The 25592-nt window shown below is 49.9% G+C and overlaps 1 pseudogene; it reads left to right on the top strand.

The window, feature by feature from the left end:
- The first annotated feature begins 6111 nt into the window (after nucleotides 1-6111).
- Nucleotides 6112-24963, top strand: LOC139361153 (SH3 domain and tetratricopeptide repeat-containing protein 1-like; annotated as a pseudogene).
- Nucleotides 24964-25592: the final 629 nt, after the last annotated feature.

Below are 25592 nucleotides of genomic sequence, written 5' to 3'. Positions count from 1 at the left end.
CTGTAATGCCAGCACTTTGGGAGGCCAAAGCAGGTGGATCACCTGAGGTCGGGATTTCGAGAGCAGCCTGGCCAACAAGTTGAAAGTCCGTCTCTACTAAAAATATAAAAATTAGCTGGGCCTGGTGGCAGGTGCCTGTAATCCCAGGTACTTGGGAGGCTGAGGCAGGAGAATTGCTTGAACCCGGTTGGTAGAGGTGGCAGTGAGCTACTATTACGCCACTGCACTCCAGCTTGGGTGACAGAGTGAGACTCCATCTCAAAAAAAAAAAAAAAAAAAAAGAAGAAGAAGAATGGGGAAGAGGAATGGCTAGGCTGACTCATAGGGTAGAGGCCGAACAGCAGCTGTAGGAACTTGGCCACTTGGGTGGAAAAGAAGGAAGGAAGAGCTTCACTCATGGCGGTGACCTGCACTGCAGAAACCACACTAAACAGTCCACGTCCTGGAGCCTGGCCACCCCATTTGCTTCTCTTCTCCTTGGGTAGAGGGTATGGGGAGCTTTCTACCCCGGAGGCTGAGGAGCGCAGCTTCTAACCAGGGTAGGCGTTTGTCTGTCCCTGGGAATACAGACAGCATTCTCATAAGCAGCCCAAATACTCCTGAACAGCTTTTTGTAGGGTGGGGCGGGGCGGGGCAGAGGGTCATTTTGACTCCTAGGTGCCTTTTCCACTTTCACTGCTGATAACTGTGTTACAGATTAAAGTTTTGTTTTTGATACTGAAGAGGGCTTAAGAGAGTGAGCTATTATGGCACATCTAAGTCTGCTAAAATAGAACCACGGGGTAGTGTAGGAAAATCTCTTCTAAATAATGTATCATATATGGTGAACGTTAGAAGCCATGTGTACCTAAGTTGAAAAATCAAAACATGTCTTGCATTTGGGTGACCCCGGTAAGTCTGGATGCCACTGCGCCTTGTGTAAACACAGGATGCTGAGGTGTAGGGATCAACAGGCTTTTTCTGGACATCTTGCCCTTCTCCCTTGGGGTAAAGTGGGGCGGCAGTAGGAGCGCACAGCTGTTGGGCCCCTGATATTTGTCAGCTGGTTTACATGTGGGATTCCGTTTAATGCAATCTTGGAGGGAAAACTATTTTATTGAACATGAAGATAGAGGCTTAGAGAAGTTAAGAAAATTGTTCAAGGTCACGTCATTTGTTTTGCTTTGTTTTGTTTTGTTTTGTTTTGTTTTGAGACAGAGTTTTGCTCTTGTTGCCCAGGCTGGAGTGCAATGGCGCGATCTCGGCTCGCCACAACCTCTGCTTCCCGGGTTCAAGTGATTCTCCTGCCTCAGCCTCCTGAGTAGCTGGGATGACACACATGTGCCACCACACCAGGCTGATTTTCTTTCTTTCTTTTTTTTTTTTTTTGTTTTGAGACAGAGTCTCGCTCTGTGGCCCAGGCTGGAGTGCAGTGGCCAGATCTCAGCTCACTGCAAGCTCTGCCTCCCGGGTTCACGCCATTCTTCTGCCTCAGCCTCTCGAGTAGCTGGGATTACAGGCGTCCGCCACCTCGCCCGGCTAGTTTTTTGTATTTTTTAGTAGAGACGGGGTTTCACCGTGTTCGCCAGGATGGTCTCGATCTGCTGACCTCGTGATCCACCCGTCTCGGCCTCCCAAAGTGCTGGGATTACAGGCTTGAGCCACCGCGCCCTGCCTGATTTTGTATTTTTAGTAGGGACGGGGTTTCTCCATGTTGGTTAGGCTGGCCTTGACTCCCATCCTTGGGTGATCCATCCAACTCGGCCTCCTCAAGTGTTGGGATTACAGGTGTGAGCCACCAGGCCTGGCCAAGGCCACGTAATTTCTTAAGTGGAAAGATGAAGTACTTGATGAACTCAGAAGTTTGACTCAAGGCCCTTGATCTTTCCATAACACGTGGTTCCTTCCCTGGTTGTTCGGAGTGACTAAGAACTCCAGGGAGCTGTGTTTTGTGGAAAGAGGACCTGAGGGGTGTATGGTCTTTCCAGGCTTGGAATCGGCCATGCTGGGCTTCTGAATTGTATAGCTTGGCCATATAGAGAGAAGCCCCTCATTGAAGACTTATTCTTTGGGGGAAATAAAGGAAGGCCGCCCACATGAGACAGGTAGAGGCGACTTTCTCAGAGCTGCTGTGGCAAGGGAGTCGGTACCATCACTTGCGTGTGGCAGAGACTGACATGCAGGTGAGTGGCGGATGAGGAGTGGGAAAACTTCAGGATGGAAAAGAACAGCTCTCAGTGGGGCTGTTGTGGGGGCTGGAGGCGACTGTGCAGAAGTGGGGTGTCCTATGTGATTGGTTAGGGGCATATTTGGCTTTCTCTAAATGATCCTAACTGGAAACAGGGGCCAAAATTAGGGTGGCTGTCAGTTTTGAGTCAAGTCCTGGCCACGTGGGACAGAGTCGTGGTTTAGTTTCTGGGTTGTGGAGAGAGAGCAGTCTGACTTCCTGTCTGATGTGCTAGCCTGGCTGGCCTCCTGGCTGTTGACTGTAGATAGGGGATTGGTTTCCTGGGTGGGCAGCTACAGGTTGTGGTCTGAGTTCTGTCTTTATACATATGATCAGGCATGGTCCGTTTGTATATTCAGTCCCGCATTCTTCTTGTCAGTAAACATATCAAATGACAAATTGGATACATTGGGAACATTTGAGATGTCTGCGTCCCCTGGAGGCAGTTTTCACGTTCACATTTAATCAGAATGAATATAAACAATTGGGCATTTATCTTGAAGATTTAAAATAGGAAATCTTCAACAATACTACCTCGGCGCCATTGCCTCTCTGTCTGTCGTTAGGGAATGTGTTTTTATCCACCGCTGGCTCATCGTCCACCAGTTTCTGGTTGATCCACTTCTCTATATGTCTTGTCTTGTGTGCATCTCATTGTTTGCTAGTGTTAGCTTTCCCCTTCATCAGTGTAATTTATTTGTATAGCATCTGTTGGTAGGAAGTTATTTGTGGAATTTGTGAATGGGAGGGACCTTAGAGGTCTGCTAGGTCAGCCCAGTGATTTTCAAGATAAACGGAAATACAGGGAAATGTTCCAGCTTTTTTGGTGGCAAAATCAGGAATAGAAAGCAGTGTTCTTTGTGCCACAATGTCATTGAAAGGCAGCTCAATGTGGGTCTAAAATGCAGAGTAACTAACTTGCATTTATCTCTGCTGCTGACTCTTGTTGTCAGACATTTTAAATTGACCTTAATGTGTTAGCAGAAATATGAAAAGTCCTGACTTGTTTACATATAAGGTACTTCTTTGCCTACTCATTTGGTTGTTTTTTTCAACAGGATTGAAAAGACATTGCTATACACTGAATGTTTATGTCTCCCCCAGATTCTTGTACTGGAGCCCTAACTGCCAGTGTGATGGTATTAGGGGGTAGGACCTTTGGGAAGTGATTAGGGTTAGATGAGGTCATGAGCGTGGGCCCTGGTCTGACAGGATTAGTGCCCTTAGAAGAAGAGAAACCAGGCCGGGTGTGGTGGCTCACACCTGTAATCCCAGCACTTTGGGAGGTCGTGATGGGCAGATCACAAACTCAGGAGATTGAGACCATCGTGAAACCCTGTTTCTACTAAAAATACCAAAATTAGTTGGCTGCGGTGGTACGTGCCTGTAATCCCAGCTACTCGGGAGGCTGAGGCAGGAGAGTTGCTTGAACCAGAGAGTCAGAGGTTGCAGTGAGCTGAGATTGTGCCACTACACTCCAGCCTGGTGACAGAGCGAGACTCTGTCTCAAAAAAAGAAAAAAGAGAAAGTAGAGAGCTCCCACTGCCCTGGTGTGAGGAAACAAGAAGAAAGGTGGCTGTCTGCAAGCCAGGAAGAGGTCCCTGTCCCGGCACTGAGTTGGCCAACACTTTGATCCTGGACTTCCAGCCTCCAGAGCTGTGAGAAATAAACTAATGTTTCAACCATACAGCCTATGGTGTTTTTGATGGTATTTGCCTATGGTATTATGGCCATCTGATTTGACTGATACAGAGATGGTTCCAGAATACTGTAGCCTGTTGGCATCTAAGTTGGTGATGCCATGAAAATAAATGTGGTAGTTCATTCCTTTATATAAAGATAGTGCTGTGAGCCCAGGGCCTTTGCTCATGTCTTAGTTGAGTCTTGTTTTCTTATAATAGCTTCCTAAATTCTCTTTTCCCCCTCTAATTTATATTATATATCTGGATTAAATCATATATGGTATGATTATATACTTTATGTCTATACAAACTTGTAGTGATTTCATTTCATTTGATTTGATTTTTGAGACATGCCCTTGCTCTGTTGCTCAGGCTGGAATGCAGGCGTGCCGTTACAGCTCACTGTAACCCTAAATTCCTGGGCTCAAGTGATCCTCCCGCCTCAGCCTCCTGAGTAGCTGGAACTACAGTTGTGCTATCCTGCCCAGCTAATTTTTAAATTTTTTGTAAGAACAGAGTCTTGCCGTGCTGTCCAGAGTGGTTTCAAACTCCTGGCCTCAAGCAGTCCTCTCGTCTCAGCCTCTCAAAGCACTGGATTACAGGGATGAGCCGCCACACCCGGCCCAGTGATTTTTCATTGTTAAGATCAAGGACGGGTTCCCTGGCTTGGCATTCAAGGCTCATGATCAGGGCGTGATACGCAAGTTTGGGCTTCAGTGTTTCCATTCCCGCCGTCAGCCTCGCGCTCCAGCTTGTTGCCTAAGCCCTGTTCTGAAGCCCAGCCTGAGAGCTGCACTTAGAATTTATACCTTCTCATCTCTTCATCGTCTTCGCCTATGTTCTTATCTCCATCTGGGGCATCATCTCCACACTTCTGCCTCTTTAAATCTTCTCCATCCTTCAAGACTTGAAATCCTCACTTCCTTTACATGATCCCCGCTCTGACATCCAAGCTAGAATTAATCTTTCTTCCTTTGAACTCTGATAGTGCTTAATGTTTTTCGTCCTTTAATTATACAGCAGTCCTGTGTGTTAGATATTATTATTCTCCCAGTTTTTCATAGTTACTTTGAAAATATTTACTGTAGTCATATTTTGAAGATGTAATATGAGTGACGTTCAAAAGGTCCTGGAGAGTGAAAGGCAGTCCTACTCCCATCACTGCCCTGTGACCACTGTTGCCAGTTTTTGTTTGTTTTTCCAAGGCAGAGTCTTGCTCTGTCACTATGGTGGCGTGATCTCAGCTCACTGCAACCTTCGACTCCCAGGTTCAAGCGGTTCTCCTGCCTCAACCTCCTGAGTAGCTGGGACTACAGGTGTGCACCACCACGCCCAGATAAGTTTTGTATTTTTAGTAGAGACGGGGTTTCACCATGTGGGCCAGGATGGTCTGGATATCTTGGCCTCGTGATCCACCTGCCTCAGCCTCTCAGACTGCTGGGATTACATACGTGAGCCACTGCGCCAAGCCTATGTGTCTTGTTTTTAAAAACACAGATGTTGGCATAAGATAAACACGGTTGTCCACCGGTAAGTATTTAGGTTGTTCCCAACCGTTTCGATTAATCAATGCTGAGTTCTAATTCTTGCATATTTGCGTGAATATGTTCATAGGATGCATTGCTAGAAATGGAATTGTGGGATCCAGGGTTCTGCGCATTTTAAATGTTGATGGGTGTTGCTGGATTCCCTTCCATTAGGGCCATACTGTTATCTCACTGTCAATGTGTAAGGGCGCCTATTTCTATTTCCTTGCCAACAGTTTCTTCTCAGCTGTTTTCTTTGACATCACACACACACAAATAGCACCCTTGTTCCAAAAACATGGACATTCTACATTTCTCCTTAAAGTGTGCGCACACTGACTGAAGCTCTGTGTTGCAGTGATGTGTGCTGCTAGGATTGTGGCTCTGTTTCGAATTTGCTAGCCAGACTATGACTTTCCAGTCAGGTATTTTTTGTTTTGTTCATGCTGTTGCTGAGGTTGCGCTGTGTGAATTTCCCTCCACTGCCCAGCCAGATTTCCTTTCCGGTGGGTGGGCTTAGTGTCTCATCCGGCAGCCCTGTTTCCTAGTGACCTGGGCCGAGTGTCTCATCCAGCAGCCCTGTGTTCTGGTGATCTGGGCTGAGTGTCTCATCTGGCAGCCCTGTTTCCTGGTGATCTGGGCTGAGTGTCTCATCCGGCAGCCCTGTTTCCTGGTGATCTGGGCCGCGTGTCTCATCCGGCAGCCCTGTTTCCTGGTGATCTGGACTGAGTGCCTCCATGGGAAGTTGCACCCATCTTCTCCAGTAGTGCATCTTTTCACAGCAAGCAAAACATTTTCACCACGTTTCTAGCGGGACAGGCACTAGCTCTTTTCTGGGCATCAGGAGACCTGGCTTTGTTCTGGTTCAAGCAACAGCTGGTGAGTTACCAAAGACAAGTCGCATCTGGCCCCTGGTCCTTTGCTTTATAAGTAGAATCACAGTCCGAGTGGGCATCACTGCCCTGGTCTCTATACGGGGCTGAGTGTTGTGGGGATGATGGCTAAATGTCAGGGTGCATTTGCGCCACTAGGGGATTACAGGCCAGCCAAAGACACAGGAGGAAAGCTAACAGCCCCGGGCAGATATACAGAACCAGAGGAGTATGGAAGGGTGGTTCCAAGCTCCTTGGTGTGATTGATGTGATCACAATAAACATTTTATCTCTAAGTCTTGGGCCATTGGACCAAGAGAAGAGAGAGCTGGTGTTGAGTTGTAGTGAGAGGTGTGTGGTTCGTGTGCCTGCCGAGCCTTGCTTGGACTCAATTCCATTGAGTCCCATTCCATTTTACCTTCTGTTTCCACCTTTTTCCTGCTCCTGCTTGTTTCTCCAGAAAAAAATGCAATAAATTCCTTTCAAAAACTTTACAAAAGTCATAGATGCTTATTGAAAATAGTTCAAATGCTATGGAAGACAGAAAGATAGTGAGTGTTTTTCTGTTGTGTGTTTGGATGAATGTGTCTTTGGGGTAGTCACGATTAACACTGGGTGTATTTCCTTCCAGATCCTTTCCAGTGTACCTACAAATATATATGTACACATTCTAAAAAACAAAATAGTACCTGATAAACATTGAGTCCCCCCACTCCCACTCAGCAGTCTACATGGACATCCTTTCATGGTGATACGATGAGACCTGATCGACTCCTTTTGTTCGCTGGAGTCGCAGGTAATAATAGCTACAGATAACTCACCTTCAGTGGGCATTTACCATGTGACAGGGTCTGTGCTCCAGGCAGGCTACATGAAGTGGGTCTTAAGGCTGTTTACAACAATGCTATGGGTGAACACAGTAATTGTTAACATTTTGCAAGTGATAGAATTGCAGTAGAGAGAAGCAAAGCTGCTTGCTCCAACTCATGGCACGATTCCCGAGAGAGAGAGAGAGAGAGAGAGAGAGAACACTTTTAAAACAATTCTTGTTATAGTAGGTGATTTATGATCATTTCAAGAAATAGTGCATTCAGTGAATACATTTCAGGGTCTGGTACAGTCTGGGAGCTGTTCCTGAAAATGCACTGGGCTAGAGGTAAAAGAGTGGTCCATTGTCCCTGGGCCCCTAGTGCAAGGAGGGAGGTCCCGCGGAGAGGGGACATGGAGAGGAGGTCTCTCTGAACAAACTGTGCAACATCCATTTCTGCTGAGTCTGGTCCGAGGTCTGGTTCTTTTTTTTTTTTTTTTTTGAGACGGAGTCTCGCGCTGTGTCACCCAGGCTGGAGTGCAGTGGCGCGATCTCGGCTCACTGCAAGCTCCGCCTCCCAGGTTCACGCCATTCTCCTGCCTCAGCCTCCGAGTAGCTGGGACTACAGGCGCCCGCCACCACGCCCGGCTAGTTTTTTGTATTTTTAGTAGAGACGGGGTTTCACCATGTTAGCCAGGATGGTCTTGATCTCCTGACCTCGTGATCCACCCGCCTCGGCCTCCCAAAGTGCTGGGATTACAGGCTTGAGCCACCGCGCCCGGCCTGGTTCTTGACATGAACACTTTTCAGAAATACTTGGTTTTGATTTTTATCACGGCTTACCTGAGCAGCCATGGTTTCAAACTGCCTGGAGATGTGGTCTGGCAGGCCAGTGCTCTGCCCATCCTTCCGGCTCCTGCAGGAGGGGAGTCATCCTGGACTAGAGGGCTTCACCTGTAATCAGCTATCTCATAATAAGTGGATTTGATGCTGGTTTCGCTAGGTCAGGAAATTTCCCATTTGGAAGGAAAACTGATACTTGTTTTTGGGTTTTGCTGAGGAGCCACAGGGTTTAGAACAGAGACTGGAAGTTTGTTGAGACGCACGTGAGTGCACTCAAACATCTTCCATGAAACATGGAAATAAAGAGTGTTCCAGAGAGGTCCCTGGCTTTGGGATAAAAATATTTCTGTAACAGAATGGCACTGGATGTCTGCTGTATCTTTTTCTCTGCTATTTTGGCAAGTTTTATTTGGGTGTGTGTCTACTGTACAGAAGGTATGACATCAGTTTTTGCCACCAAGTATTTAACAGCTGTTGGTACCTCCTATGTGGGTCACTTTTGTGCCGTGGTTTCTTTGGGGAAATTGTAGGTCTCCTACCCAAAGCACATTGCCCATTTCAAGGTACTCCTGGTTTCTGAACACCTGTGGCAGTGCCTTCCACGTGGGTGAAGCCAGCCGAGAAAGTACCCCTCCCCAGGAGTTGGGGACTCGTGATTGCCAGAGTGAGGAGGCTGGGGATGGACCCTGGACTAGATGCTACCCCCTACCCACCCTTTTTTTCCATTTGTAAGGGACAAGGATCCAGGAAGGAAAGTATCAGCTTACAAAGGCTTTTGTTACAATTAATCGTTCATGTTCTTTTTTTTTTTTTTTTTTTTTTTTTTTTTTTTGAGACGGAATCTCACGCTGTTGCCCAGGCTGGAGTGCAGTGGCGCGATCTCGGCTCACTGCAAGCTCCGCCTCCCGGGTTCCCGCCATTCTCCTGCCTCAGCCTCCTGAGTAGCTGGGACTACAGGCGCCCGCCACCGCACCCGGCTAATTTTTTGTATTTTTAGTAGAGACGGGGTTTCACTGTGGTCTCGATCTCCTGACCTTGTGATCCGCCCGCGTCGGCCTCCCAAAGTGCTGGGATTACAGGCTTGAGCCACCGCGCCCGGCCCGTTCATGTTCTTTCTTTTGGTATCTTATTCTCTGTTTACATTTTTTTAATTTAATTTTTTTTTTGAGACAGAGTCTTGCTCTGTCACCCAGGCTGGAGTGCAGTGGCGTGATCTCGGCTCACTCCAACCTCTGCCTCCCAGGTTCAAGTGATTCTTGTGCCTCAGCTTCCTGAGTAACTGCGATTACAGGCATGTGCCACCACATCCAGCTAATTTTTATGTTTTTAGTAGAGACAGGGTTTAGCCGTGTCGGTCAGGCTGATCTTGAACTCCTGAACTCAAGTGATCTGCCTGCCTCAGTCTCCCAAAGAGCTGAGAGTACAGGTGTGAGCCACCGCGCCCGGCCGCTGTTTCCATTTTGTAATGCTAGCATCACCCCAGTGTAGGGTGGCTAGGGGTATTTTTCTTTCCTGTTTCTTGGTGTATTTTCCTCTACAGCATTGATCACTCTTTAACATACTTTTTGGTTGTCTGTCTCTACCTACAAAAATATATGTTCCCTGTTATATCACCAGTGCCTGGCACATAGATAGTCAGTCAATATTTGTTAATGGATGAATGAATGAATGGGCTGAAAGAACCTTATTCTTCTTTCTTCTGTCACTTCACACCAAATGCTTTTGGAAAATGCTATGTGAACAGGGATCGTAAGCAGGAGAGGTTACACACATGGCTGTGGGATAGCCCATCATCCTCAGATACTTGTCTGGAAGGACGTGGAGTACTTGAGTGGAAATGATACAAGATAACTTCTTCAGGAAATCAGCCAAGTGTCACAGCTTTTCACATAGGCGTGTGATGTTAGCGTATGTGTGTATGAAGAGCTGTCGTGGCCTAGAATCATGGGCTTTTAGATCCCTTGTACAGATAGAAAAGTAAAGGCAGAGGCCCAGGAATGCTGTAGGCCACCGAGGTAGAGTCCCTGTCTGTCCTTCTCAGTGTCCGGTCACTTCTCACTGCACTCCCCTCTTTACTGCTAAAGCCACCTTCCCTGACTCTGAATGTGTAACCACGAGGGAGAAAATGTACTCCAGGCTCACAGTTTGTGGAGAAAAAGCCCAGCAGCTGAAAATAATGTTCACGAGTTTGTACCTAGAAAAAGTGGCCATTTCTATCATGTCTTTGAATATCCCTGTTTCTCATACATTTTATAAACAAGACAGTAGAAGGAGATTCGGGAACAGCCACTTTCGAACAAGGGGGAAAAAATCAAACCTAGAGCATTCCAGTTCCTGTTTTCTTCTCAGTTTAGTGCTGAGGCACTTTAGCTTCCTGTCTAAGGGACTACTCAAATCTGATTAGAAGCCATTGTGGGCTGGTAATTATCTGTCATTTTAGGAAGACAGATGCAGCACCAACTCTGTTCCCTAATAGCAGGCGTATTAATTTCAAATTTGGATGGCAGGAGAAGCAGATGGCGAGGTGGGATAAGCGTTCAGATGCTTGGTCATTGATAGCTTTTTTCTTCCAGTATCACATGGGGATTTGGGACCCGGGAAGCCCGCTGAGAACTGATGGTTATCTGTCCCCTAACCAGCTGGGTTCTTTTTCCTCCTGAGCTCAGAAAGATTGCTCCTACTGCAGCCAGGGAAGACAGGTTGTTGACTGGTTAGAAATCATGGCAGGTTATTTTCTCCACCCACAGTTCGCAGTTGGAAAGCAGAGCTATCAAAAAGTTGTCTTCTCTGTTGTATTTCAAATCTGGGTGTTAAAAAAATTATGTAAGCAAATTAAGCATTTCTTGAATGGTAGTTGTGTGTGTTCTTGATGCGAATGAGAGGTGCATTCCCCCGTAAAATCCCTGGGACTTTATAGGAGGATGTGAGCCTTAGAACAGAAGTTGGTTTTCTAGATGATCACGTAGACATGATGCTGAGCACTAGACAAAAATGTTGATTGAAGTGATTTAAAAAAATTTTGTCTGAGTTCAGATTCTACACCAATATTTAGAAAATCAGCAAAAGAACTTGTAGGAATTTCTCAGGCATCCAGTTCAGCCCCCTGCGCACATTGTCATAAAATCCGAGTGTGTGTACAGGGAGACGCATTCCTTTCCGTTCTCATCACAAGTCCTTCCCTGGCTCTGCACCTGCCTGTCATGCGTGTCCGTGTGAAGAGACCACCAAACAGGCTTTGTGTGAGCAATAAAGCTTTTGAATCACCTGGGTGCAGGCGGGCTGAGTCCGAAAAGAGAGTCAGGGAAAGGAGATGAGGGTGGGACTGTTTTATAGGGTTTGGGTAGGTAAAGGAAAATTGCAGTCAAAGGTGGGTTGTTCTCTGGCAGGCAGGAGTGGGGGTCACAAGGTGCTCAGTGGGGAAGCTTTTTGAGCCAGAATAAGCCAGGAAAAGGAATTATCATCCCTTAAGATAATATCATCCCTTAAGGCAAGGACCAGCCATTTTCACTTCTTTTGTGGTAGAATGTCATCAGTTAAGGCGGGACAGGGCATTTGCACTTCTTTTTTTTTTTTTTTTTTTGAGACGGAGTCTTGCTCTGTCACCCAGGCTGGAGTGCAGTGGCCGGATCTCAGCTCACTGCAAGCTTGTGATTCTACAGTTACTTCAGGCCATCTGGGTGTATACCTGCAAGTCACAGGGGATGCGGTGGCTTGGATTGGGCTCAGAAGCCTGACATTGGCCTCTTCCCTACCTTCCCTACCTTTTCCCTCCTGTGTGGTTCTCTCACAAAGTGAATGGCCTCAGCCACAGCTTCTCTACAGCTGCATCAGACTGTGGCGACAGGAGTGGTGGCTGCTGCAGGGCCTGCTGTCCCCACGGAGCCCAGTCTTGCTTGCCGCTGCAGCCTGGTGATCATTTTGCACCAAAAGTATGTAATTCTACAGAATGAGAGCCCACATGCTGGGGTTGGAGGCCTCTTTATCACGGTGCTCTGCATATTTTAATCTTGGGTAGAAAGTATGGGAAAGTATGGGATACATGTGGTTTGATGTCAGAAGGACGTTGTGAACTTGACGTGGACTGAGGATGCTCAGGTGCAACGGGCACCCCGGCTTCATTAAATGAGACTTCCCCATCTACCTGCCAGGCATGCACAGGTGTATGGCCACATCTTTTGTGTTATCCTTATCTAGAGTGCGCCTTGTCGACATGCTTAAAGTTCCATGATGATATTCTGCCTCATAGAGTAGGTCCCAAACCGCATTCAACACAGAAATGTACTCCTGCTATTCTACATAGAAAGTGCTTTCATATACCAAGTGAGAGAGCAGTCCTAAAATCTAGGCTGGAATCACAGAAGGAAGGCTTTGGGAAGCAACAGATTCCCTAATCCAAAGCGGGTTTTTGATGAACCTAGAAACAGGACCAAGAGAAGTGAATTTGCCTAAGGCCCTGACAGTGTCTCACGGTAGCATTTGAACCTAGCAGTTTCTTGACCTATTTCTTTAAATGGTTAGTCATGCTTCCTCTGATTCCTATAGAAACGTATTCCTCATTCATTCTTTTGTTTCAGTGAATTCTTGCGGTGCTACCACGTAACAGTATTTGAGTCAAAATGTGGCAGTGTTGATCCCTTTCCAAGGTTTTTAGTTGCACAGTTTTTCAAAGTTGTGCTCACAGTTTCTTGTTGGTTGCAAGGTGTCCTTTCAGAAGCCAATTGTGTGGTGTATTTACGTTGATTGTTGGAGGTAGTTTGGTTAGAACCTACTTCGAGTGGCTGGCGTGGGCCTGGGGACAATGACAGCTGTCTGCTTCGTGGGCAGAGATGGAGTAATTGCTTCCTGGGAAGTACCATCCTCCTGGCCACACTCTCCAGCCCATTTCATTTGTGTGGGTTTCCTCGCATCTGCACGTTTCTGGCTTCATGTGAGTCTCATTTATTTTAGCATATGACTTCAGGCTGTGGGGAAGAATGGCCATTTTAGCACAGAGATGCACACAAAGGAACAACTGGCTAAATGTGACTGAAGACATTCTTAGGGCGGTTTCATTTCTTTCATTCTGTAACAGGCAATCTGGGAAGCAATCTGAACATGTGGCCTGCACTGTCACAGCTCCTCCCTGCAGGATTGCAGATGTTTGGAGATTGTAGTGATAACCGTTATCATTGAGAAGGGCATTCTCACAGGCTCTAATCAGTCCGGATTTATTCCGTGTTAATTTGTTAAAGACAACTGTATTTCTAGCCAAATCCATGGGAGACGTTTCTCCTGGCAGTGTTGCTGGGGGTATTCCCGTGGCTTAGTCTTAGGGCAGCGCACGCCTTTGAATACTGCTGAAGCTGTGAGTACCCAAAGCGCACGGGAGTACTTTTGTCATACGGGGTGTTAGTCACTGATACACGTCTCAGTCAGACCTGATGGATTCTTGACCCCTTCCTTTTCTAATTTTTTAATTTTTATTTTTAATTTTTGTTTTTTAAGAGCACAACCCCTCAGGTGGCCACCATGAATCTCTGGTGTTTTCGGTTGGCTGCAGCCTATTTGCCACCTCTGGTTCAAACCTACTCGAAGCCTGATGATGCTTGCCTCGGTTGTTCTGCTGTGTGACCTCCGCGCCCGCAGGGTTCAAGACTGTCAGAGCTCGGAGCCACCTTCACAACTACCAGGGTTTCCGGAACCTCCTTTCTCTAGCCCTGGGGATGGAAGAGATGTCATCAGAGGTGAAGGCTTATTAGGTTTCCATGCCATTGATAACGAAGGAGGTTTTCTTTTATATAAGGGGAGCTTCTTATGACGTGCTCTAGTAGGGTAAAGAAGCTTTTGAGGTTTGCTTTCTCTGGAAAGAGAATTTGTGATCCTGCTGTTGCTTTCAACAAAAATAGAATTTGCATACCAGTGCATGTTGTATTACTGAGCACTGGCTGACAAATGGTTCTTAACTCGTCATTCACTCCACCACTGTTTCTTGAATGGCATATGTGTGCCAGCTGTAGTAGGAACTTGCTAGACTCTAGGACTAACCCTTATGAAATAGGGGTCCTGGGGGAAGCAAATGCATATAACTATAAAGGTTGGAGGGGATATCAGAGGGGGTGCCTGTAGGTGCAAAACTTTGTTCATTCATTGCCCCATCTAGGAGGTTTTGTGTCTTAGCAGCGTGTTCCATAGCAACACATCCCTCTATCAAAATGTTGATCATATTATTTTGAAATTCTCTGCTTAGGTATGTGTTTTTCCGACTAAGTTTAAAACTGGTTAAGGACAGGCTATGGCGTATGTATTATATACATCTACACACACACACATATATTTATATACATACACATTACCATATAAATAAACAATATATATTTATATATATATGTTCATATATATATATTTCCCTCTCTATATATACATACACATCACACACATATATATACACACACATATATATGAAATACACACACAGACACACACATACTTCTACTGCCAAGCACAGAAAGTCAAAACTAGGCAAGAGTTCTTTTAGTGTTCATGAAAAAATAGATGTGCTTAGTTGAGAGCGTCCTTAAGTTGCCAGGGGAAAGACAGGATGGATTCACAAAGGGAGATAGTGTTTTTTTGTTTTGTCTTTTTTCTCTTTGTTTAACTCTTGAATTCGAAATAATTCATACTTATTGAAAAGTTGCAAAAGTAGTACAGACAATTCCCATATACTCTTCCCTCAGATTCCCCAAACCTTTCACCCCATTTGTACTTTCTCTCTCTGTGGATATAATTCTTTTTTTTTTCTGAAATATTTGAGAGTGGAAGGTAGAATGCAGGGCAGGGTGAAAGGCGGAAGGAGACAGGTGAGTTGGGAGGCTTTTTTTTTTTTTTTTTTTTTAACCTTCTGAGATGGAGTTTCGCTCTTGTCACCCAGGCTGGAGTGCAATGGCAGGATCTCGGCTCACTGTAACCTCTGCCTTCTGAGTTCAAGTGATTCTCCTGCTTCAGTCTCCCGGATAGCTGGGATTACAGGCGCCCACCACCATGCTCGGCTAATGTGTTATATTTTTTGTGGAGGGGTTTCACCATGTTGGTCAGGCTGGTCTTGAGCTCCTGAACTCTGATGATCCACCTGCCTTGGCCTACCAAAGGGCTGGGATTATAGGCGTGAGCCACTGTGCCTGGCGATTGGGAGGCTTTTGCAGTAACCCAGAGCGCTATGATGAGAGCTGGACCTGGTTGGAAATGATAAGAAAGGTGAGAAGTGGTTAGGTCTGGTACATATTTTGAAAGGAGAGTTTAAATGGGTTGGATGACAAGAGAGAGAAAAAGAAGTTTTAAGAATGATGTCAAGGACTTTGGCCTGAGTAACTGGAAGACTAGAGATGCTGTTATTGGGATCGGGAAGACTATGGGAGGAGTGGGTTATAGCAGGGGGAATCAAAAGTGTGTTTTCGGCATGCTAAATTTGAGGTCCAAAAAGGGATGTCAAGAAGTGTTGGCCGGGCGCGGTGGCTCACGCCTGTAATTCCAGCACTTTGGGAGGCTGAGGCGGCAGATCACCTGAGGTCAAGACTTCGAGACCAGCCTGATAATTATTAAAATCGATCATTGATGTTTACTAATTAATCATATTATTGCTTCTAATACTGCCGGGGGTGAACACCTACCTGTGATGTTGTTCCTAATATCCAGGGACAGAGAGCATGATTTTCGTTTCAATACCACAGTAGGGGTACAATCACCCTGTGACACTGATCCTAATATTGAGAGGGGTAGAATATGACATGACTCCCACCATAGCAATGAATGGACAGCCACCCGGTGATATTACTCCTAATATTCACAGAAGCAGCATACGATATTACTCCCAATATCGCAGGGAGGGTACAGCTCTTCTGTGATATGGTTCCTAGTATCTGGAGGGGGAGAGGATGATCATAATTCCAGTATCGCAGGCTGTGTTCACCCACCCTGTGATATTGTTATTAATATCCTGGAAGGGAGAAGATGATATGACTTCCCATAGAGCAGGAGGCGTACACCCAGCCTGGGATATTGTTCCTAATATCCATGGAGAGGAGAGGCTGATATTACTCCCAATATGGCAGGGGGTGTACATCCACCCTGTGATATTCTTCGTAATATTCCAAGGCTGAGAGGTTGATATTACTCCTAGTATCGGAGACACCGTACACCCCCGTGTGATAGTCTTCCTGATATCCGGAAGGGGAGAAGATGGTGCTAATCCCCATATCGCAGCAGGTGAACACCCACTCTGTGATATCTTTCAGAATTTGCAGGGGGAGAGAGGATAATTTCATTCCCAATACTGCAGAAGATGTACAAGCCCCACCCCGTGATATTGTCCTGAATATTCCAAGGCACAGAAGACGATGTTACTCCCAATATCGCAGAAAGTGTCCACCCCCCAGTGATGTTGTTCCCATGATCCAGGAGGGAGGAGGATGATATGACTTTCCACCCTTGAACCCTGCGATGCTCTCACCCTGCAACACCGACACCAGCTCAACCTGACATGGGCCCAGAGGTGCTGGCTGGGGGTGTTGATTGCTTCTCTTTTCTCCCTTGCCAGACTCAGTAGAGGAAGCTGAGACCGAGCAGCCTCGGGAACAAAATAGGTTTTGCCCGTGGCTCAGGCTTCCTCTGGTTAGGAGCTGGGCCTTGGAGTAACGCCGGGGGAGGGGACAGAGCTGAGTACGGTGGGCATTGGATGCGGCTGTCACCCCTCTGTGGTGTGGGCCGGGGACTTGAGGGACATCGCCTGAGGTGGGCCTGAACCTCCCGTCTACTCTGGCACTGGAGGCCGTGGGGTCCCACACTTCTTCCAATGAACATGCTGACCCCCGCCTGGTCCCCGACCGAGGTGGGGCATCCTTTCCACTGCTGGGGCCCACATGTAGCTGTGGGTTCCTTTTTCATGACCTGGAGAAGCTACAGTTCACCCTGTGCTCCGCCTCAGAGATGGGAGGCCACACTGTCCTCAGCGGGTAGCAGAATTCAGAGCCTTAGGTTGCAGGGGCCTCAACTGAGGTCCTTGAAGGGTCTGCTCCTTCCTGAGGGGAGCCAGAGAGGAAGGGAAGGCTGTTGTAGGTTTGCCTCGGGGAGGGGGTGGTTCCACCCTCTGCCAAAGTCTCTGGAGCCAAGGCACGTGGCTCTCCAGCTGCCCCGGAGGCCAGGGTAGTGGCTGGGAGGGGCTGTGTGCCTCTGCCGGGTGGGGGAGATTTCTTAGCTCATCTAGTGTAGTCAAGTCAGACATTTGCCTCGAAATCGTATTTATTTACTTTTTTAATTCCAAGGCTTTACAGATGAATAAGGAGGCAGTTTGTATTGAAAATATTTTTTACGTGTGAGCTTGAAACAGAGAGTCTGTTTCAATCTAGGTTTTTCCTTCCCAGTAATGCCTCCTTTCATCCCAGGTTTTCCGACAGGAAATGCGCTTGTTTGCTCACCTCTGGGAGGGGGATTTGGCTAGGAATCCACCAAAGCCAGCAGGCACCAGTGGGTTGCTTGAGCAGGCTGGCCTTTGTTAACCCTTTAGGAACTGAGGGCTTCAGGTTTTCAGACCATCCAAGGTGAAGGTGGCCACAGGGGCCTGGAAGCTTTCCCATCCTTCCTGCAGGGATGGTCCGTTTCCCTGCACGGAGCTGGGTACATGGGTACAACACCCCTGTCCTGTGCCGTCGGTGGCTTTACCAATTTTGCATAGCAGCTTTTGAGCTGATCCATAGCTCTGATTGGCTGTTGAGGGTTTCATGGATTCCTGTACCGCACCGGGGGGCCCAATATGCTGACAAAAGTTGCATTTGTAGTTGTAGTGCTGCATATACATGGGTCCAGTTAGAAGGCTTTGATTCTTTCTAAAGGGAAAGGCATCTCTGAGGGATCACTGAGCTGACATAGTCTCCTCAAACCATGCTGTGAGGTGGCGACAAAGCAGGACAGAAGGGTGATTTTGTAGGAGAGTCGGGCCACGGGCCTGCGTGTTCTCTGTGTCCCCAGAGTGCCGGAGTTCCTCCGTGCTCCAGGCCCCGGGTTTGCATTGCACATAATTCTCAAGGGCTCATGGCAAGCTGCGCCAGGGACACAGAGGGCGGGGATGAGGGGACCCTGCCCCCAGTGGACCAAGGACTCACTGCTGGACTCTAATCTGTCTAGGTGTTCTTGTGACTTGCAGAAATACCTCCGCCTTGCCTGGGCCCGGAGCCACATGAGACCCTGCCGAAGGTGAAGAATGTTCTGGAACAATGCAAGACCTGCCCAGGCTGCCCCCAGGAGCCAGCGTCCTGGGGTCTCTGTGCGGCATCCAGCAACGTGAGCTTGCAGGACCCCGAGGAGCCCTCCTTCTGCTTGGAAGCTGAGGACGACTGGGAGGACCCGGAGGCCCTGAGCTCACTGCTGCTGTTTCTGAACGCCCCCGGGTACAAGGCCAGCTTCCGTGGCCTGTATGACGTGGTGCTGCCATGGCTGAGTGGCATGTTCTGCAGCTTTAGCAACGAAGAGGAGCTGACTGGGTGCCTGGCACAGGCCCAAGGGGCAGCCAAGAAAGCTGGCCTCCTCATGGCCCTGGCCAGACTCTGTTTCCTTCTGGGGTGGCTGTGCAGCAGGAGACTCAAGCTGTCCCAGGCCCGGGTGTACTTTGAGGAAGCACTGGGGGCCCTGGAGGGCAGCTTTGGGGACCTGCTCCTGGTGGTGGCTGTGTACGCCAACCTGGCCAGCGTTTAAGAGAAGCAGAACCGGGAGAAGTGTACACAGGCGGTTCCCAAAGTTATGGCCCTGCTCCTGGGGACGCCCGGCAACATCTGCAGCACCGAGGTGGAGGGAGAGCTCCTACAGCTGGCGCTGCAGCAGGCGGTGGGTGGCCAGAGCCTGCCGGCCGAGGCCCGGGCCTGCTTCCTGCTGGCCAGACACCATGTGCGCCTCAAGCAGCCCAAGGAGGCCCTGCCCTTCCTAGAGCGGCTGCTGCTTTTGCACAGGGACTCGGGAGCCCCAGAGGCTGCGTGGCTCTCAGACTGCTCCCCACTCCTGGCTGACATCTACTCCTGGCTCCTACTCCTGGCCGCAAGTGCCTGTCCCACCTGGTGCTGAGCTGTGTCAAGGTGGCCTCATTGAGGACACAGGACTCGCCGGCCGGATCGCTGAGAAGCATGAACCTGGTGCTCCAGAATGCCCTCCAGCCCCACAGCCTCCTCACCCAGACTTCCCACTACCTCAGGCGAGCGCTGGCCTCCCTAACCCCGGGCACAGGCCAGGCGCTGCGCGGCCTTCTCCACGCCAGCCTGGCCCAACTGTACAGCCACCGTGGCTACCACGGCCCAGCCATCACCTTCATGACGCAGGCGGTGGAAGCCAGTGCTGTTGCCGGAGTCCGTGCCATCGTGGACTGCCTGGTGGGCCTGGCCTGGCTGCACGTGCTTCATGGACAGAGCCCTGTGGCTCTGAACTTCCTGCAGTCTGTCCAGGACGCAGCGGTGGCCAGCGAGGACCAGGAGGGTGTGATTGCCAACATGGTGGCCGTGGCTCTGAAGAGGACGGGCCGGACGAGGCAGGCAGCCGAGGGCTACTACTGTGCCTCACGGGTGGCTTGGGACCTGGGCCAGCGGAGGAACCAGGCAGTAGTGCTGGCCAACTTCAGGACCCTGTGCCTGCCCTGCAGGGAGTGTGGCCGGGACTTCACCCACGTGCTCCTGTAGCTGGGCCACCTCTGCACCCGCCAGGGCCTGGCCCAGCAGGGCAAGGGCTACTTTGAGTGAGCCCTTCTGGTCGCCGTGGAGATGGGCCATGTGGAGAGTGAGTGCCCCAGTTCCTCCTGTGCACCTTCTGGGGCCACTCGGGTCAGGGCACACTTGGGGTTTGTGATTCAGAAACAAGTGGTGGTTTTTCCACCATCGAAAGTGCTGAGTCATGGCCAGCAGCAGATGTTGGCAAGCGCCCTGGAGACAGGCGGTTCCCATGCAGGGCCAGGCCCTCTGTGCCCTTCTGAGGCAGCCAGCTCCTCCTGGTTTGCCCAGGGACCATCTTGCCTTGAGCACTGAAAGTCCTGCATGCTGGGAATTCCTAGCCATAACCCTGGGATCAAGGCAGGATCTGCTGCGCTGGGACTTGGGGCCCCTCCATGAGCCAGGCCCTGAACGCCAGTTCTTGTGCCCGTGTTATCTGCTTGGTATGTCGGCAGCCTGCGCACCTGTCATCCCACTTCACAGAGGACACGGGCGGGTGATTGCCCAAAGCCGCAGAGTAGTTCATGCAAAAGCAGCTCGTTGTGCAGAGTGTGCCAGGCCCCACCCACAAATGGGGCTTGTGGGGTCCGCGGGTGACAGAGACTGAGCGTGGGAATGTGAGCTTCAGGCCACAGAAGCCGCAAAAGGGTGAGTGGCGTGATGGTGGGGCAGCACTTGGCCCCGGGTTAGGGAAGCCTCTTTTGTCTAGGACCAGAGGGTTGAGAGGATTTAGTCTAGTAATAGGTGGTGGATGAGGGGCTGGTGGTGGGGGAGGGGCTGGTGGTGTAGCCTGTGTGAATGCCCAGGGGTGAGCGAGTGGGGGTGAGTGAGTGGGGTTGAGTGGGTTGTGAGCGGGGTTGAGTGGGGTGTGAGCGGGGGTGAGTGGGGTGTGAGCGGGGGTGAGTGGGGTGTGAGCGGGGGTGAGTGGGGTGTGAGTGGGGGTGAGTGAGTGGGGTTGAGTGGGTTGTGAGCGGGGTTGAGTGGGGTGAGCGGGGGTGAGTGGGGTGTGAGTGGTGGTGAGTGAGTGGGGGTGAGTGAGCGGGAGTGTGAGCGGGGATGAGTGGGGTGTGAGCGGGGGTGAGTGAGCAGGGCTTATGCAGGGAGGTGCAGAGTTGGGAGTGGGTGGGTTGGGTGCTGGATGGTGAGAAGCTCTTCTGGAGAGCTAAGCAGGGCCTGAGGCCTCAGACTGTGGCTTGGCCTTTTCCCCAAGAGCACTGGGGAGCCATGGAGTGCTATGGAACAGTCACTGCAGACTGAGCAGTGAACGGACAGTAGGTGGGCAGGGCTGTCCGAAATCTAGGCCACAGAGGATAGATGAGGAAGTTGAGTCCAGGGAAATGGCTGAGACAAGGGATACTGTTGTGGGTCCCCTCTGCCTTGCAGCACTTTGGCCATCCTCCCAGGATGGACGTCATGGCACAGTGAAACCACTCAGAGGTGCCTCCTGTTGCCTGGACCAGAGCCCTAGGGGCTGTGGTCAAATCTGCCCATTTCCCAGCACAGGCCTGGCACCCACTCCTGGCCCTAGGAGGGATGAGATTTTGGAAAGGACCGTGTGAAGGGGCCCCGGTCCCACACATCTGCCCAAGGAGGGTTGGGGGGTTCAGACCCAGGCTTCTTCCCCAGGGGCATTCTCTGACTGGAAGGAGACCCTGCAGGAACCCAGTGCCCCAGCCCCCACTGCAGCCTCCGGTGGCTCCTGGCACAATAGCCTGTGGCACCTCCTCGTACGAGGCCCTCCCCCGGGTGCTGGGGGATTCAGACTTGGAAATGCAGGCCAGGGAACGGGGATCATGCTTCCCTGTCTCCCCACCCTGGGCTGATCGGTCGAGGAGACCGAGGGCGGGGCTGATAGCCCACGTGCTTACCTGGGGTCATTTTTGAGTCACTTTCCGTAGTTTGTGTCCTTCTAGGAGTTTGGCTGTTGTGTCTAGATGGTCAGATTTGTTGGTGTACAATTGTTCATAGTGTTTTCATGGAATCCTTTTATTTCTGTCAGGTTGGCAATAATGTTTCCTCTCTCATTTCTGATTTGAGAAACTTGGGTTCTTATTTATTTATTTATTTATTTATTTATTTATTTATTTATTTATATTAGAGATGGGGTCTCATCATGTTCCCCCAGGCTGGTCTTGAATGCTGGCCTCAGCGATCCTTCCCCCTAGGCCTCACAAAGCGCTGGGATGACAGGCGTGAGCCATGGTGCTCAGTCTGATTTTAGTCATTTGTGTCCTATCTTTCTTTTCTTGGTCAGTCTGGTGAAAGATTTGTCAATTTTGTTATTATTTTCAAAAAACCCACTTTTGGTTCTGTTGACTATCTCTTTTGTTTTTCCATTCTCTGTATTTTTACTTCCCGTTTCCACTCTTATGTTTATTATTTTCTCCCTTTTATTCGCTTTGGGTTTAGTTCATTCTTTTTTTAGTTTCTCAAGGTGGAAGGTTAGGTTTTTGATTTCAGATTTTTCTTCTTTCTTTGAATGTAGACATTTACAGTAATAAATTTCCCTTTCAGCACTGCCTTAACTGCATCTTGGAATTTTTGATGGGCTGTGCTATTTTTTTTTTTTTTTTTTTTTTTAAAGACAGAGTTTTGCTCTATTGCCCAGGCTGGGGTGCAGTGGTGCAATCTTGGCTCACTGCAACTTCTACCCAGGTTCAAGCCATTCTCATGCCTCAGCCTCCCGAGTAGCTGGGATTACAGACGTGCACCACCCCACCCGGCTAATTTTTTTTTTTTTTTTTGTAGAGACGAGGTTTCACCGTGTTTCCCAGGCTGATCTCAAACTCCTGGACTCAAGCGATCCTCCCACCTCGGCCTCCCACAGTGCTGGGATGACAGGCGTGAGCCACTGCGCTGGCCCGGGCTGTGCATTTGTTTGCATTCTTCTCAAATTAGTTTTCGGTTTCCCTGATGGTCTCTTTGACTCACTGGTTGTGTAGGAGTGTGTAGTTTCCACATATTTTTGAATTTCCCACATTTCCTTCACTGTCGATTTCCAGTTTCATGCCAGTACAGCTGAAGAACACCTCTGCTTTGGTCTCAGTCCTTCTCCATTCACTGAGGCTCGTTTTGTGGCCTGGCACATGGTCCGTCATGGGGAATGTCCCGTGGGTGCTCGAGAGGACTGTGTATTCAGCTGTTGTTGGGTGGCGTGTGTGACAGATGTCCATTCGGCGTACCTGGTTTCCTGTGTGAATCTCCGGAATGTTTCTGACACTAGAAAATCAGAAGCTTTCCACCGTTCCCAGCACACTGGCTTTGGGAGAGGCCAGTGAGCCTGTGGGTTTGGAGACTGGTTGCATCAGAGAAGCATGTGTGGGAACGCCAGGGGCTGGCTTTGAATCCCATTCCCCCAACATGATGCCGTGTGTGGCAGACATGACGCTTGGCTTTGCTCTCTCAGGGTTCCATCTGCGACAGCGGCTACTTGTGCCCCTGGCCTCATCAGCTCAGGCTGAAGGCGGCCCTGGTCCTAGCCAGAGGGGCTTTGTGAAGCAGAAATAGATGGCCTGGTGCAGGGGCTGAGACTGGCCAGGACCTCGGCCCTGGGAGTTGTAAAGAAGGCCGGCCTGTACCATGAGCATCTGCACCAAGCTGTGCCCATTTCACGGTGTGCTTGGCATCTATCCTGGCACAGGTGCATGGCCTGTCTGCGCTCAGGCTCCCCGCCTATGGGGCCCAGGCTCACAGAGGTGTGAAGGAGGCAAGCACGGCGCAGGGGCCTCCGAGCCCAGCCAGCCTCGCTTCGATGCTGGGAGACTAACTAACATCTTGCATTTTTGTCTTCTGCCCAGGCCAGCTGCGGACCGTCCAGCGGCTGTGCTACTTCTACAGCGTCGTCATGCCCAGGAAGGCCCAGTGTGTCATCTACCATGAGCTCCAGCTCTCCCTGGCCCGCAAGGTGGCCGACAAGGTGCTGGAGAGGGCAGCTCCTGGAGACCATCAGTCAGCTCTACCTGTCCCTGGACACCGAGCGGTGAGGGCTGGCTTTGCAGTGGTGGGGGTGGGGGACAGGGCAGGGAGGGGGGCACAAGGAAGCTGGCCCAGGGCCCCAGCAGCCCCTCTCCTTTTGATCATTTGGTTCCTTGGCATCAGATGCTTTGAGCTGGCGGCTCTGGGGTCGTCCCAGGGCTGCTGCTAGCCCATGAGTCCCAGCTTGAGCCTCCCTTGTTGGGTCAAAGGTCATCTCCACCCCAGCAGAGGCAGTAGGTGCACTCTGGACTGTTCTTCCTACTATGGTGGCTTTTGTCATCTGACCTGTGCCTGCCCCGAGTCCCCGAGTCTTCACTCCTGGCCTTCATCTGTCCCCTTAAAAGTGACCACAGCAGCCACCTGTGGCTTCTCTCCCACAGAAGACAGAGCCAATTGTGTCACCTGCTTCCCTGGGGCAGGGTTTCAAGGTCTCACATCCCATATGTGGCCCACTCGACTTCCCCTGAGCATCCTGACCTGGTGGGGTAACCGTGGCCCTGGCCACCCGACCCACAGGGCCTAGTGACATTGCTGCAGTCACACCCCCTGGAATGTTGGACTTACTGAGAGAGCAGGGAAGGAGCCAGATTCCATGGGGACCTGGGAGACTGGCTCCAGTCTTGGCCTCAGGTTCACAGAGGGAAAATGGGCCAGTGTGCTAGAGCAATGTTTCTCAAAGTGTAGTCCCTGGACCAGTAGAGCAGCATCCATGTCACCTAGGAGCTTGTGGCAAGTGGGAGTTCTAGGGCCTGCCCCAGGCCTGTGGAGCCGGAAGGTCTGGGGGGCAAAGCCAGCAAGCTATAAGGGCAGGCCTCCGGGTGACTGTGATGCCTGCACACCTTGAGAACCATCGGCCTAGATAGCCTCTGAACACTAACGGCTCCTGGTGCGTCTGGAGAAGACACCGGCCATGTCTGGGAGGCAGGGGAGATGGACTAGCACACTCCTCCTGCCACAGGGCAGCATGATGCTCGACTCCCTCAGAAGGATGTCCTTCATCTTTTCCATGCCGTGTGTGTTCACCCTGGCCCTCCCAGCAGCCTGGGAAGGGCAGAACACTGCACACACAAGAGGGCCGTTCCCAGTCTGCACATGCCAGATTCATCTGTCACCAGACCCACGGGAGGAGGCAGACTGGTTCCAGGAGGATGAGAGCCCTTGTTCTGACACCTGTGTCTGATTCCAGGCCCTACAGATCCGCTCTGGACCACACCAAACGAAGTCTGGGGATTTTCATTGACCTCCAGAAGAAAGAGAAGGAGGCGCATGCCTGGCTGCAAGCAGGGAAGATCTATTACATCCTGCAGCAGAGCGAGCTGGTGGACCTGTACATCCAGGTGAGCGGCAAGGGATGCAGGAGGGCCCCTGTGCTATTCACTCTCTGTCCATCCATCCATCCGTTCATCCTTCCATCATCTATTTACCTGTTCATCCTTCCATCCATCCATCCATCCATCCATCATCCATCCATCTGTCCCTTCATCCATCCATCATTCTTCCATCCTTTTATCATCCATCTATTCACCCGTCTGTCCATCCATTCACCTGTCCTTCCGCCCATCCATTCATCCTTCCATCATCTATCTGTTTACCTGTTCATCCTTCCATCCATCCGTCCATTATCCATTCATCCATCCATCCATTCTTCCATCATCTTCCCATATACCTGTGGGTCCTTCCTTCCTTCCATCCATCCATCATCCATCATCCATCCATTCACCTGTTCATTTTCCCACCCATCCATCCATCCATCCATCATCCATCCATCCATCTATCATCCATCCATCCATTCACCTGTCCATCCATCCATTCACCTGTTCGTCCATCCATTCACCTGTTCGTCCATCCATTCTTCCTTCCATCTATCTTTCCATCATCCATCCAACTGTTCATCCTCCTATCCATCCATCCATCCATCATTCTTCTGTTCACCTCTTTGTCCATCCATTCACCTCTTCGTCCATCC

The sequence above is a fragment of the Macaca nemestrina genome, assembly GCF_043159975.1.
Source record: "Macaca nemestrina isolate mMacNem1 chromosome 11 unlocalized genomic scaffold, mMacNem.hap1 SUPER_11_unloc_2, whole genome shotgun sequence".
Classification (NCBI taxonomy): domain Eukaryota; kingdom Metazoa; phylum Chordata; class Mammalia; order Primates; family Cercopithecidae; genus Macaca; species Macaca nemestrina.
Note: the sequence above shows the minus strand (reverse complement) of the source record. Positions and strands in the feature narration are given on the sequence as shown.